At 41.8% G+C, this 16,160-nt stretch overlaps 1 protein-coding gene across 1 annotated transcript in view; it reads left to right on the top strand.

Moving 5' to 3' along the window:
* Window positions 1-6,889: 6,889 nt before the first annotated feature.
* LOC108710556 (metallophosphoesterase domain-containing protein 1) overlaps window positions 6,890-16,160 on the top strand; it is a 41,279-nt gene continuing 32,008 nt past the window's right edge. Inside the window, exon 1 of the mRNA XM_018251682.2 lies at window positions 6,890-7,124. The gene's annotated coding sequence lies outside the window, so the exon portion shown is untranslated. The remainder of the gene's footprint in view (window positions 7,125-16,160) is intronic.

The following is a 16,160-nucleotide window of genomic DNA, read 5'->3' as shown; positions in this document are numbered from 1 at the left end:
CCTCTTTCTTTCTCCTGACAACTTCCTTGACTACTTGCTGGTCAGACTGGTGGGAAACTGACCAGCAGGTGGCGCTGTTGTAACACAATTCATTCATATTCACAGTACATGTATCCCTTAATATCTTGGAATCAAAACAAAATAAATAATGAATGTACATTGCAAAAGTGCTTAGAATAGACCCCTCATCAGTTTTACATTCACTTATTTTAAAGGGTAAGTAAACCTTAAAAATAAGTGAATGTAAAACTGATGAGGGGGCTATTCTAAATATTTTTGTAATTAACATTCATTATTTATGCTTAATTCCAAGATATTAAGGGATCCATGTGCTGTTAATATGAATGAATTGTGTTACAACAGCGCCACCTGCTGGTCAGTTTCCCACCAGTCTGACCAGCAAGTAGTCAAGGAAGTTGTCAGGAGAAAGAAAGAGGTTGATGTTCTTCTGCTTAGGAAAGATCTGAGAAAGATTTCTAATTTAATTCCTAAGCGGAAGAACATCAGAGCAGCCTCTTTCTTTCTCCTGACAACTTCCTTGACTACTTGCTGGTCAGACTGGTGGGAAAATGACCAGCAGGTGGCGCTGTTGTAACAAAATTCATTCATATTAACAGTACATGTATCCCTTAATATCTTGGAATCAAAACAAAATAAATAATGAATGTACATTGCAAAAGTACTTAGAATAAACCCCTCATCAGTTTTACATTCACTTATTTTAAAGGTTAACTTATCCTTTAAAACTTGGCTCATTGGTTGTTTGGTAACCGAAGCCCTGCCTGGTCTTGTTCAGAGAGAGAATCAGAAACATCTGTTCTTGAATATGGGAATAATCTGATGGATGTGACATGTGCGTTTGGAGAGTGTACAGTGAGATGTTTATTCCAAGAGAACATAATTAAAAAGCAATCAATTAAAGATCTGGTAGGAAAGATTATTATAAGGGAGGGTTGCCCAAAGGCCATTACTGAGCGCGGAACACTTCACGGTCTTTCTTCAAACACATGGGAATTTGGGTTCATGGGATGTCAGTTCTGTTTATATTATGTAAATCGCCTGAAACAAAACAGGGCTCAGGAGAAGAAACACTTTGAATGTAAATGGGAGAAACACGGAATGATCTCTGGGCTCATGTCTACGGCAGAGAATGTTCCACACGGGGATAAGAAAATGATTGTTTTCAGGGACAGTCCTAAGTAGTGATGGGCCGATAAATTCGCCAGGCGCGAATTCTCTGGGAATTTCCACATTTCGGCAGATGGCGAATAAATTCGTGAAACTCGCCAGTGTCAAAAAAAAAATGTCCGCTCCTCGGAAAACTAAAAACCGCCAAGCGTCAACACTATTCAGACGCCCATTGACTTTAACACCCGTGTCAAAATTCGAGTTTCGCAAATTTTCCAGGTGTTTTGCAAATTTCACGGGAAATTTGTGAATTTTTCGGGGAAACGGGAGAAATTCGCCCATCACTAGTCCTAAGTTTTGGCTCTTCACTTATTTTACAGAGCAAAGGACAGGCACAAAGTGGGATATTCTTCATTGACCTTGACCCCTCACAGTCTGTACCCCAACATTCAAGGACTATATACACATCTATTCCTTGAGCTCGGGGGGCATAGTGTGTTTATCTAACAATGACAAACAGTGAGGGTGTTTTCTAATCGAACAGCCAAACTATTTGCTAGAAAATATATACCAGATCCCTCCATTTCAATATTATAACTACATGTTCAGCCCCTGTCCCCCAAAATAAGGATCTATCATAGGCCTTGCTGTCCCGTTTCCCAAACCCATTAGTTTCCTGAGCTCCTGGGTAGGGATGCACAGAATGCACTATTTTAGGATTCGGCCCAATCCTGATTCCTTTATGAAAGATTCAGCCGATTACCGGACCAGATCCGAACCCTAATTTGCATATGTAAATTAGGGAAATATGTAGGAAAGAATAGGGCCGGATTGTAATGATGCAGTGGGTCGGGTACCTGCGGGTTACCCGCAAAAAAAGTGGGCACCCTGCAGAATGAGGGGAGGATTTCCAGGTGTGGGTATAGCCGTGGGTCGCGGGTCGGGTTGCGGGTATCATCTAAATTTCTTATCTTATGTAATATTTTCTATATTTTACTCCTTTAAAAGTTTTACAAAACTTGTTTCTGTCCCTGCCCACTTTTGATGACGTCACTTCCGGTTTGCATCACCCGCAACTTCCTTACCTGCAACCCGACCCGCAAACCCTTCCTGTTTCATGTGGTTGGCGGGTTGCAGGTCGGGCTGCAGGTAAGGCAGTTGCGGGTCCGGGTCGCGTAGCGGATCAAAGTGGATAAATATTCAGGTTGCGGTTCAGGTCGCGGGCTGCGGGTTAGGGGTTCGGGTTGGGTGAGGGTCTTAGAAATTTGTTCCATGCAGGACTCAACCGCCCGCTACCACCATCCCACCACCCTCGCCCGCCCGAGCCCCCATCGACCGATGATGTCACAAAAGGGGCAGAGCAAGAGGCACGTGTCTATAAAAGCTCAACCTGGAAGCTGCATTTGGAAGGTTGCTCAACCCGCCCACAACCCGAAAAGGAGCATGCGAGGTCGGACCGAACCCACAGGGACCACTATTGGACTGGGCCGGTGGGACACTGGGAAAAAAAACCTGGTGGGTGCATTAAAAGGTACGTGGAGGGGGATTGTGGATGAAATGGGGGAGCTGGAGGTGGTTTGTGGATGGGGGGCCCTGGGCCTGACACGGGGAAAGAGAATTCTTCATTTCCTTGTTTGCGTGACGAAAAGTCACGTGATTTTTCGGATTCAGTTCGGCCAGGTACTTGGATTCTGCCAAATCTGAGTCCTGCTGAATAAAGCCGAATCTTGGCCGATTCCTGGATTTGATGCATCCGTACTCCTGGGCCATGAATGGGAATCTTCAGGCGGTGAGTGAGCTGTTGTGGTCTAAATTGAGTCGGACGATCCTACTGCTCTTAGCGGGAAGCTTCATATTCTCTCAAAGGGATACAGTAAAGCCAAAAAATGTTTTTTTTTTCAAAACACATCAGTTAATAGTGCTGCTCCAGCAGAATTCTGCACTGAAATCCGTTTCCCAAAAGAGCAAACGGATTTGTTTATATTTTGAATGGGGCTAGACATATTGTCAGTTTCCCAGCTGCCCCCAGTCATGTGACTTGTGCTCTGATAAATAAAGATATGACGCATACATTGCCCCTGGGTACAGGATGATATGGGAGTTTTAAACTTTACATAGCAGGGTCTACTTTTGTTTTTAAATATTGAATAAAGGAATTTTAGTGCAACGATGAAGGAGAAACATGGGTTATGACTGTAAATGGCTTATGGGTATGTGGGACAGACAGATAATGAGAAAAAAACAAGTTAAAAGTGAATTGAACAGGAGAGCAAAACTTCCAATGAATTGAGCACAATATTAGTAAATGAAACCGTCGGCAGCAATCTAAACTGCTCGTCTATACAAATGGGAGATTTTGTTCGTTTCTGGCTGTAACACGACAATCTCACTAGATGGCAGCAAAGGGTAATACATCGTTACACAAGGAACGTGACATTATCAGTGTATAAGTACATTTAAAGGAGAAGTAAACCTTAAAAATAAGTGAACGTAAAACTGATGAGGGGGGATATTCTAAGCACTTTTATAATTTACATTCATTATTTTTTTTTTTTTTCTATTCCAAGATATTAAGGGATACATGTACTGTTAATATGAATGAATTTTTTACAACAGCGCCACCTGCTGGTCAGTTTCCCACCAGTCTGACCAGCAAGTAGTCAAGGAAGTTGTCAGGAGAAAGAAAGAGGCTGATGTTCTTCTGCTTAGGAATAAAATTAGAAACCTTTCTCACATCTTTCCTAAGCAGAAGAACATCAGCCTCTTTCTTTCTCCTGACAACTTCCTTGACTACTTGCTGGTCAGACTGGTGGGAAACTGACCAGCAGGTGGCGCTGTTGTAACAAAATTCATTCATATTAACAGTACATGTATCCCTTAATATCTTGGAATAAAAACAAAATAAATAATGAATGTAAATTCCAAAGTGCTTAGAATAGCCCCCTCATCAATTTTACATTCACTTATTTTTAAGGTTTACTTATCCTTTAATGGAATCTTAAAGGGGTGGTTCACCTTTGAGTTAACTTTTAGCATGTTATAGCACGGCCAATTCTAAGCAACTTTTCAATTGGCCTTCATTATTTCTTTTTTAGTTTTAAAATTGTTTTGCCTTTATCTTCTGACTCTTTCCAGCTTTCACATGTGGGTCACTGACCCCATCTAAAAACAAATGCGCTGTAAGGCTACACATTAAGAGGCAGATTTATCAAGGGTCAAACTGAAAATTCAAAGTAAAAAAATCTTTTTGTGTACTTCAACTATCGAATAGGCCAAAATTCGATTTGAATTTGAAAAGAAAATCGACTATTCAAATATCGAAATTTATCATGTACTGTCTCTTTAAAACTTCGACTTTGACCATTCGCCATCTAAAACCTGCCGAATTGCTGTTTTAGCCTATGGGGGACTTCCTAGAACCTATTTGGAGTAATTTGGTGGACTTTGAAAAACCGAAGTTTTTTGGGGCAAATACTTTGATTCGAATTCGATCGAATCTGCTAAAACTTTGATTCGATACGATAATCACCGGCAGAAAAAAACTTTGATTTTTTTAATAAATTTCGGTTGGTCTTTTATTATTTGAATTTCAAGGTGATGGGAGTTCAAAAAACCTCCCATTACTTCAAAATTCAACCCTTGATAACTGTGCCCCTTATTGTTATTGCTCATTTTTCTATTCAGGCCTTTCCAATTCATATTCCAGCCTCTTCTTCAAATCAATGCATGGTTGCTAGGGAAATTTGGATCCTAGCAACCAGAGTGTTGAAATTGCAAACTGGAGAGCTGCTGAATGAAAATATAAAATACTCAGAAAACACAAATAATAAAAAAAATTAAGACCAATTGCAAATTGTCTTAGAATATCCCTCTCTACATGATACTAAAAGTTAGTTTAAAGGTCAACCAACCCTTTAAATTGTGTTGAGCAGCATATTTGTCTTAGGAAAAAAAATGTTTTTCATGTAATTTTGCTAATCTTGTTCTCAGACTGTTAGTAGAAGATGCAGGTATGGGATCCATTATCCAGAGCACTCCAATTTATGGAAAGCCTGTTTTATCCAAATTTTTAAAAAATATATATTTTTCTGTGTAATAATAAAACAGTCGCTTGTACTTGATCCCAACTAAGATGTAATTAATCCTTATTGGAAGCAAAATCATCATATTGGGTTTATTTAATGTTTATATGATTTTCTAGTAGACTTTAGGTTTGGAGATCCAAATTATAGAAAGATCCATTATCCGTAAAAACCCCCAGGTCCTGAGCATTCTGAATAACAGGTCCCATACCTGTACTTGATCGCAAGTTCACAACTAAGATATAATTAATCCTTATTGGAAGCAAAACCAGCCTATTGGGTTTTTTTCAGGTTTACACGATTTTCTAGTAGACATAAGGTTTGGAGATCCAAATTACAGAAAGATCCGTTATCCATAAAACTCCAGGTCCCAAGCATTCTGGATAACAGGTCCCATACCTGTACCTTGTACTTGATCACAACTAAGATATAATTAATCCTTATTGGAAGCAAAACCAACCTATTGGGTTTATTTCATGTTTACATGATTTTCTAGTAGATTTAAGGTATGAAGATCCAAATTACGGAAAGATCCATTATCCAGAAAACCCCAGGTCCCAAGCATTCTGGATAACAGGTCCCATACCTGTAATAATAAAACAGTAGCTTGTACTTGATCCCAACTAAGGGCTCTTACACACGGCCGTTCCAACCTGCGCTCCCCTGCGTTCCGTTTTTTGGCGTTCAGCCGCAGGGGAGCGCAGGAATAGACGCAAGTAATGATTTGAAATGGGGCTGTACTCACGAAGGCGCGTGTAGGCGCCGAACGCAGGTTCAGACGCAACATGCTGCATTTTTCCTGCGTTCGGCGCCTACACGCGCCTTCATGAGTACAGCCCCATTTCAAATCATTACTTGCGTCTATTCCTGCGCTCCCCTGCGGCTGAACGCCAAAAAACGGAACGCAGGGGAGCGCAGGTTGGAACGGCCGTGTGTAAGAGCCCTAAGATATAATTAATCCTTATTGGAGGCAAAACCAGCCTATTGGGTTTATTTAATGTTTACATGATTTTCTGGTGGACATAAAGTTTGGATATCCAATTTCTGGAAAGATCTGTTATCCATAAAACTCCAGGTCCTGAGCATTCTGGATAACAGGTCCCATACCTGTACCTTGTACTTGATCCCAACTAAGATATAATTAATCCTTATTGGAAGCAAAACCAGTCTATTGGGTTTATTTCATGTTTATATGATTTTCTGGTAGACGTAAAGTTTGGAGATCCAAGTTACGGAAAGATCCGTTATCTGGGAAAACCCAGGTTTTCGAGAATTTTGGATAACAGCTCCCATACCTGTACAACGAAAGGAGAGAGATATTATTATTAGATAATATTAATGGTTGCAATGATGAAAAAAAAGTCATTGCATTCAGCTGTTGTTATTGCTCAATGGTTGGTCCATATGTATGCGAGGTAAAACTATCAGTCACTGCAGAGGACACTCAATGAGGCAGCAAAGACTTTATGAGACGCTCTTCCTTGTAGATAATCCCAGAATTAGATGTAGTTTCATCTTTGCACTACAGCTTCCGGTGAATAGTAAGCTCAATGGGTCAGGGAGTCTTGCTTCTGCAGAGTTAACCATTCTCCAGTGAAAGAGTTAATCTTCTGAGCGCTGCATTTTAACCATATTTTGTATTCTTTATTGTCTATCCATCATGAATCCAATCCCCCAGCTCCATATGGGAAGCCTTGTATAATATTTAGAGGGGAGGGGAGCGCCCCTAAGTCTTGTCAATCATTTTCACACACAAACCCCCATCCCCATTCTCACACAGTGAAATCCAGCAGCTCGGCTGTACCACGGTGTATTCCGGAGCAGCCGCACGAGATTAAACAAGAGCCGCGACGGATCTCTGGGTTCCCTTCTTGTGGTTTGGACAAATCTGACACCATCCACCGTTATTTCAAGGTCAGTGAACGGGGGGATTTGTGTTGTTCCTTTTCACTGTGCCCCTTGTTTTATTGTCAATGAGACGGGGAGGGGGGATTATCGAGAAGCGAATGGAGAGAGAAGACTGTGTTATTATTCCATGGCAGCCCATTGTGCATATATATATCTATATATATAGACAGTCATATGAAAAAGTTTGGGAACCCCTCTTAATTCTTCTTTCTCATTGGCTGAGCAACTTCCTTTTAATATATAACATGCCGTATGGAAACAGTAGTATTTCAGCTGTGACATAAAGTTTATTGGATTAACAGAAAATATGCATCATAACAAAATGAGACCGGTGCATAAATTTGGGCACCCCAACAGAGATATTACATCCAGGACCGCCATCAGAAATCGCAGGGCCCCATACGACAAAATTTCCTGGGCCCCCTGGGCTGCGCCCACCGCAAGCCCCACCTACAGGTCCGCCCTCCCCACCACACAGTAAAAAAAAAAAATATATATTGCTGGCTAGGGTTCCCATATGTTAATAAAAAGATATTGATGGTCAGGGCCCCCCATAAAAAAACATTTGTGGCCAGGGCCCCCCATTAAAAAATATTGGTGGCTAGGACCTCACATGAGAAAAAAAATTGGTGGCCAAAATTGGTGGCCAGGGTCTCCCCCCCCACATTATAAGAAAATTGGTGCCCAGGGCCCCTTAAATGTCCATGCCTTCCCGAAGTCAGCAGCTCTCAGAAAGTTGGGGGGCCGGCTAATCAAGTAAGTGTGGCGTGGCCGGGGCCCCCCTTACCCTCGGGGCCCCCTACAATTCTCCCCCCTGTCCCCCCCTGATGGCTGCCCTGATTACATCAATACTTAGTTACAAATGTAACAGCCTCTAGACGCCTCCTATAGCCTTTGATGAGTGTCTGGATTGTGGATGTGGCTATTTCTGACCATTGGTCCAACAAAATCTCTCCAGTTCAGTTAAATGTGATGGCTGCCGAGCATGGACAGTCTGCTTCAAATCATCCCATAGATTTTCCATGATATTCAAGTCGGGGGACTCCAGAATATTGGACTTGTCCCTCTGCATAAATGTCTTTGTAGATTTCCAAGTGAGTTTAGGGTCATTGTCTTGTTGGAATATCCGACCCCTGCAGCGGAACTTCAACTTTGTGACTGATGCTTGAACATTATCCTGAAGAATTTGTTGATATTGGGTTGAATTCATCCGACCGTGGACTTTAACAAGGGCCCCAGTAGCCCCTGAACTAGTCACACAGCCCCTGAACTAGCCACACAGCCCCTGAACTAGCCACACAGCCCTGAACTAGCCTAGCCACACAGCCCCTGAACTAGCCACACAGCCCCTGAACTAGCCACACAGCCCCTGAACTAGCCACACAGCCCCTGAACTAGCCACACAGCCCCTGAACTAGCCACACAGCCCCACAGCATGATGGGACCTCCACCAAATGTGACAGTCGGTAGCGGGTGTTTTTCTTGGAATGCCGTGTTCTTCTTCCGCCATGCAAAGCGCTTTTTGTTATGAGCAAATAATTCAATTTTTGTCTCATCAGTCCAAAGCACTTTGTTCCAAAATGCCTGTGTCTTGTCTAAATGAGCTTTTCCATACAACAAGCGAGTGTGTTTGTGTGAGTGCAGAAAGGGCTTCTCTCTCATCCCCCTGCCATACACATGTGCTGAATTGTAGAACGATGTACAGATACACCTGCATCTGCAGCAAGATCTTCTTGCAGGTCTTTGGAGATGATCTTTGGCTTGTCTGTAACATTCTCACAATCCTCCGCATATGTCGCTCCTGTATTTTTCTTGGCCTGTCAGACCTGGGTTTTACAGCAACTGTGCCTGTGGCCTTCCATTTCCTGATTACATTCCTTACAGTTGAAACTGACAGTTTAAACCTCTGAGATAGCTTTTAGTAGCCTTCCCCTAAACCCTGATACTGAACAATCTTTGTTTTCAGAGAGTTGCTTTGAGGATCCCATGCTGTCACTCTTCAGAGGAGAGTCAAACAGAAGCACAACTTGCAATTGGTCACCTTAAAGGAGAAGGAAAGGCTAAAATTCAGTAAGCTTTATCAGAAAGGTCTATATAAATACACCAGTAACCCCTCAAAGTAATGCTGCTCTGAGTCCTCTGTCAAACATTACATTTCTTTCCTTCTATTGTGTACTCATGGGCTTCTGTATCAGACTAACTGTTTTCAGCTTAAACCTCCAGGGCTAGGACTTGAGCATGCTCAGTTTGCTTCTCTCCCCCTCCTCCCTCCTACCATCCCTGCTGTAATCCGAGCTAAGAGCTGTTAGTGAGCAGGGAGAGACTCGGGCAGGAAGTGATGTCACGCCAAGCTAATATGGCAGCTTCTATCCTTAACAAACAGAGACAGTATCTAGAGCTGTTTACTCAGGTATGGTAAAGCATTCTGCAGAATAAATATAGCATTCTAGCTTGCACTATTATTGCTAATCTGTTGGCAATAAACTGTCTTGGAGCTTTCCTTCTCCTTTAAATACCGTTTCTCATGATTGGACACACCTGCCCATGAAGTTCAAGGCTTAACAAACTAATCCAACCAATTAGGTGTTGCCGGTAATCAGTTACATGCATTCAAATTAGCAAAACTACAAGGGTACCCACAGTTTTGCACAGCCAGTTTTTCCCATCTCATACAACTGAATACTGCTTCACTAAAAATCTTTGTTCAGAAAACACCCCAGTACTCAGATGTTCCTGAGAAATGAAAGACATACCACTGTTCTCTTTTTTTGTTGACAGTGGAGTAAATTATTATGCAGGCTGAGAGGGGTTCCCAAACTTTTTCACACGACTGTATATGTATTTAGCAATCGAATCCCTAAACCCTGTGCTTCTAGTGAGTAGGGATGTAGCGAACTGTTCTGCGGCGAACTTGTTCGCGCGAACATCGGCTGTTAGCGTCCGCCGCAAGTTCGCGAACGTCGCGCGACGTTCGCCAATAGGCGTTCGCGTCAAAATCGTTCGACCATTCGACCATTCGATCGCTAAAATCGAACGATTTTCGTTCGATTAAAAATCCTACGATCGTTCGAATCGAACGATTTTCGGATGTTCGAAGTTCGCGAACAGTTCGCGAACTGTTCGCATTTTTTGCCGGTGTTCGCGAACGGCGTTCGCGAACACATACTCGGCGGTTCGCTACATCCCTACTAGTGAGGCAACAATGAATCCCAGTGGCCGGAGAGGATAAACAAAGACGAGAATCTCTTTCTCTCGGCTAAACCAATGAGCCTGAAGCTTGAGAAATCGATTAGCCCCAAAACTTTCTTTAATGGAACCAACTTTTTCTTTCTTTCATTTCAAGTAGAAAGTTGCCATAATATTCATTATTTCACACTTCAATCTGAATCCTAATTTGCATATGCAAACAAGGATTCGGTTCGGTATTCGGCCGTATCTTTTGCGAAGGATTTGGCCGAATCCAAAATAGTGGATTCTGTGCATCCCTAAGTTTTTTTTAATTATTTGCCGGCTTTTTCTAAAACTTTTTCCAGCTTTCAATGGGGGTCACTAAAAAACAAATGCTCTATAAGTAGTGATGGCCGAATTTATTCGCCAGGCACGAATTCGCGGCAAATTTGTGCAATTTGCCACCAGCGAATAAATTCGCGAAACGCCCACGAAAATTCACCCAAAAAAATGCGCCAGCGTAAAAAAAAAAAATGTTTTCACCGCGTCAAAAAAAAAGGGGGCCGGCGTCAACAACTGATTTTTTGCATTTTTGCGAATTTCGATTGAAATTCGCAAATTTTCCGGCGAAGCGAAACGGCGCAAATTCGCCCATAACTATCTATAAGGCTACAAATGTATTGTTATTGTTACTTTTCTATTATTCATCTTTGTATTCAGGCCTCTCCTATTCATATTCCAGTCTCTTATTCCGTTCAGAGCATGGTTGCTAGGGGAATTTGGAGCCTAGCAACCAGATGGTTGAAATTGCAAACCAGAGAACTGCTGAAAAAAATAAAATAACTCAACAAAAAAAAAAACTCAAAAAGCACAAATAAAAAATGAAAACCAATTGCAAATTGTCTAAGAATATCCCTCTCTACATCATACTAACAGTTATTCCCCGGGTATAAGGGGCAGATTTATCAAGGGTCGAAGTGAAAATTCAAAGTAAAAAAAATTAAAATTTCGAGCTATTTTGAATGTAGTTCGATTAGGGAATAATCCAAATTCGATTTGAATTTGAAAAAAATTCAAATATCAAAAATGTACTGTCTCTTTAAAAATTTGACCTCAACCATTCGCCATCGAAAACCAGCCGAATTGCTGTTTTAGCCTATAGAGGACCTCCTAGAACCCATTTGTAGTCAATTGGTGGACTTTGAAAACTCTACATTTTTTTTTTAAAAAAAAACTTCTAATCAAATTCGATCGAATACAATGTTACTTCGATTCCAATTCAATTGAAAACTGCCTATTCACCCGCAAAAAAAAACGTAGATTTTTTTGGTAGATTTCGGTTGATCTTTTTTTATTCGAATTTAGAAGTCATGGGAGTTCAAAAAAACTCCCATTACTTCGAAATCCGACCCTTTTTTTTTTTTTTTTTTGTGGTAACACAGATTAGAAAAATTTGTGGTAACACAGATTAGAAAAATTTTTTGGACGCGCGTCTGAAAAGTCGCTCATCAACATTATTTGGATGCCCATTGACTTTAACGCTGGCGTCAAAATGATGCGAGAGTCAGAATTAAAATTGACGCAGGCGTCAAAATTCGTGTTTCGAAAATTTTATGCCATTTCAAATATTTCGCGGAAAATTCACTCCCACAGAGCGTCAGGGAACGCTACACGTGTGTTTCTAGAACAGAAGTGAGGTACTTTGTATCTTCACCTTTAACAAATGTAAGCAGAAAGTGCATGGCTTAAATAGCCTGGAGACCAATTGCAAGCTCTCCGTCGAGAAGTAAAGCAACTAGTTATGTAAACCGCACTGCAAGGTAGTGGCAGAATATTCCCAAATATCTTAGTGCCTAAAGGCAAAATATGACATTTCTACTGTATTTACATCACTACATCAGAAATAAGTATTTTAACTGAGGTTTGGTTAACACAAGCCGCCCATTGCTTCTTATCCCCCGTGTAGCCCCAGTGACTACAGGCAAATAGTATGAATCAGGCCCATTGGGATACTGGGAGAAATCTCTTCCCCCAGTTAGTGACTGCCTGATACTGTGCTGGGCCCCAAGGCTGCAACCCCCTTGCCTCCAGAGCACCACTGCCACCCCCCGCTGGTTCCCTGGCAAACAACATCACCCCTCGCTGGTCCCGGCAAACAACACCATTTCCCCGCTAGTCCCCGGCAAACAACAACATTTCCCCGCTGGTCCCCAGGAAAACAACACCATTTCCCTGTTGGTCCCCGGCAAACAACACCATTTTCCTGTTGGTCCCCAGCAAACAACACCATTTCTCCGCTGGTCCCCGGCTAACAATTCCATTTCCCCGCTGGTCCCTGGCAAACAACACAATTTCCCCGCTGGTCCCCGGCAAGCAACACCATTTCCCCGCTGGTCCCTGGTTAACAATACCATTTCCCTGCTGGTCCCTGGCAAACAACACAATTTTCCCGCTGGTCCCCGGCAAGCAACCCCATTTCCCCGCTGGTCCCTGGCAAACAACACCATTTCCCCGCTGGTCCCCGGCAAACAATACCTTTTCCCGCTGGTCCCCGGCAAACAACACCATTTCCCTGCTGGTCCCTGGCAAACAACACCATTTCCCCGCTGGTCCCCGGCAAACAACACCATTTCCCCGCTGGTCCCTGGCAAACAATACTATTTCCCCGCTGGGCCCTGGAGATTGGAGAACACCGCCACTACCCTGCAGGGCACATTGACAGACCCCATATCTGCCACCATGTTGGGCCTCATCTGTCATCCACTGCTGCCCGACCAAAACTCCTGTGAGAAAAAGAAAAAAAAATGATGGATGTGAGTTCCACACTGCCATCTTTAAAAGTATTATTACAATATGCAGGAGAAAGAGTAAGGCATAAATCATCCATAATGATTGAAATTCATTTTCTGCAGTGATCCTACGGGCATGTCTGGGGTTAGTAGTTGAGAAAATCACTTGAGATGTTCTTCTCTATATTTAGATACTCAGTGATGATTTCACATAGGCTGATGTTGCAGTTTCTATCACATATACATACGGTTTGCACATATATAATAGTATTTGAGCACATTAGTGGGGATCATTTCTTAATTGCTGGGCTGAGTGTAAAGACCCCGGATGCTCTAGTACTTGTACCCAGTTGTACATAAGCCCCATTATCCTTATATTCTTCTTTCAATGATTCCTGTTCACTATCAAGGTAAGAAATTCACGGCTATTTCATAAGGTTTTTCCTCTTAAAAATTCCTGCAGTGTTGACACTTTGAGGTTGATTTATTAACTCAGATGCTAAACATGTACCAGCCTGTGGCAACCAATCAGATTTTAGCTTCTATTGTATACTATTTAGGAGACAATTTTGTATATACTGGTAACTACACTAGTGCAACTTTGCAACAACCACAACTGTACTGGGTATAGAGGTCCATTACTTGTGCCAGCATTGGGTCTCAATTATAATAATTAAAGGGCGGCCAATCAGTGTGAGCCTTACTGCTGTGTCATCAATGACGTTGAATTTCTCCCGTTTCACTTTGCCGAAAAAATTTGTGAAACTCGCGTCAATTTTGGACGTGCTTCGGAAAGGTTGCTCGTTTCCATTTTGACGCTGGCGTTAAAGTCAATGGGCGGTTTTGACGCAAGCGACTTTTCGAACGCGCGTCCAACATTTTCCAAAATATCCCGGAGAATTTTCAGCGGGGAATTGCGAATTTATTCACCGGCGCAGAAACATGAAAATTCTCAGCAAATTTGCGCCAGGCAAATTTATTCGCCCATCACTACTCGCCAACGCTAACTGAACAATTGCAATTGCTAAGCCCAACTGTAATGTGGCTAGCTCTTAAAGGATAAGTAAACCCTTAAAATAAGTAAATGTAAAATTGACGAGGGGGCTATTCTAAGAACTTTTGCAATGTACTTTCATTATTTATTTTGTTTTAATTGCAAGATATTAAGGGATACATGTACTGTTAATATGAATGAATTTTGTTACAACAGCGCCACCTGCTGGTCAGTTTCCCACCAGTCTGACCAGCAAGTAGTCAAGGAAGTTGTCAGGAGAAAGCTCATCACTAGTGTTGTTTATTAGGGATGCTCTGAATCCAGGATTCGGCCTTTGTCTGCAGTATTCGGATTTGGACGGGCTGAACCGAATCCTAATTTGCATATGCAAATTAGGGGCGGGAGGGAACTCATGTGACTTTTTGTCACAAAACAAGGAAGTAAAAATGTTTCCCACCCCTAATTCGCATATGCTTCCAGCCTTTTTTCAGCAGGATTCGGCCGAATCCTTCTGCCCGGCAGAACCAAATCCAAATCCTAATTATTCAAATTAGGATTCGCTTCAGTATTCGGCCGAATCTTTTGCGAAGGATTCGGCCGAATCCAAAATAGTGGATTCGGTGCCTCCCTATTGTTTTTATACTACAGACAAAAGAAACATTGATCCTCCAGCTTTTCTTTTATTGAGCTGCCTCGGATCATTGAGACTCTGCCTTTGAGGTTGGCATATTTATTAAGATCCAAGGATAAAAGAAAGTCGCTAGTGAATCACCTATTATATCATGACCACAAATAACTGACCTACTTTACAGCCACGACATTTATCTCATTTAGATTTTCCATCGCACAAAAGCACCTCCAAGGGACCCATTATAAGATCGCACCATTCTATTGAGATCTATTGAGGAAGTCTTGTGTAAGAAAGCAATATGGCAGCCCCTGTTGTTGTCGGCATCACCAAAAAATCTCATACATTGCTGTCTATGGTTAATGTCATCCTATAAGAATTATCACTAATTCTCGGACAAGTCAAGTTCTGTAAACACAATATGCTGATACCTCACCGTGTACTGGATTCCCTTAAAGGGTAAGTAAACCTTAAAAATAAGTGAATGTAAAACTGATGAGGGGGCTATTCTAAGCACTTTTGTAATTAACATTCATTATTTATGTTTAATTCCAAGATATTAAGGGATACATGTACTGTTAATATGAATGAATTTTGTTACAACAGCGCCACCTGCTGGTCAGTTTCCCACCAGTCTGACCAGCAAGTAGTCAAGGAAGTTGTCAGGAGAAAGAAAGAGGCTGATGTTCTTCTGCTTAGGAAAGATGTGAGAAAGGTTTCTAATTTTATTCCTAAGCAGAAGAACATCAGCCTCTTTCTTTCTCCTGACAACTTCCTTGACTACTTGCTGGTCAGACTGGTGGGAAACTGACCAGCAGGTGGCGCTGTTGTAACACAATTCATTCATATTAACAGCACATGTATCCCTTAATATCTTGGAATCAAAACAAAATAAATAATGAATCTTAATGTGCTTAGAATAGCCCCCTCATTAATTTTCCATTCACTTATTTTTAAGGTTTACTTATCCTTTAATATCTTGGAATTAAACATAAATAATGAATGTAAATTACAAAAGTGCTTAGAATAGCCCCCTCATCAATTTTAAATTCACTTATTTGAAAGGTTTACTTATCCTTTAAGAGCCAGCTACATTACAATTGGGCTTAGGAAAAGTTTACTCACCCTTTAAGGCTTTATCATCAACTGCCGATTTCTAAATCGTTGTACTTCCTTATCTCAGGCTGCTCTCTTTCCTATGGTTAGACAATGGGTGGGGCTTTCAATTGCCTCGATCTTTTTCGTTTGGGTAAAGCAATATTAAGAAATGCAATAAACTCCAACCCCTATGAGGAGTTAATCTGCAAGATGTTTTCCACAGTATCAATCAGCCCTTTGTGCAGGGCCCAAGCCTTCCCTGACCATGGGAAAGAGAACAGCCCAGGAACATGAATTACAGATAATTAGAGGCCCAGATATGTACTGGGGACAACTCATTTGTCCAGTGAGTGGTTCCTTTCAGG

This window comes from Xenopus laevis, chromosome 3L, assembly GCF_017654675.1.
Source record: "Xenopus laevis strain J_2021 chromosome 3L, Xenopus_laevis_v10.1, whole genome shotgun sequence".
NCBI lineage: Eukaryota > Metazoa > Chordata > Amphibia > Anura > Pipidae > Xenopus > Xenopus laevis.
This window is presented reverse-complemented; position numbering and strand designations above follow the sequence as displayed.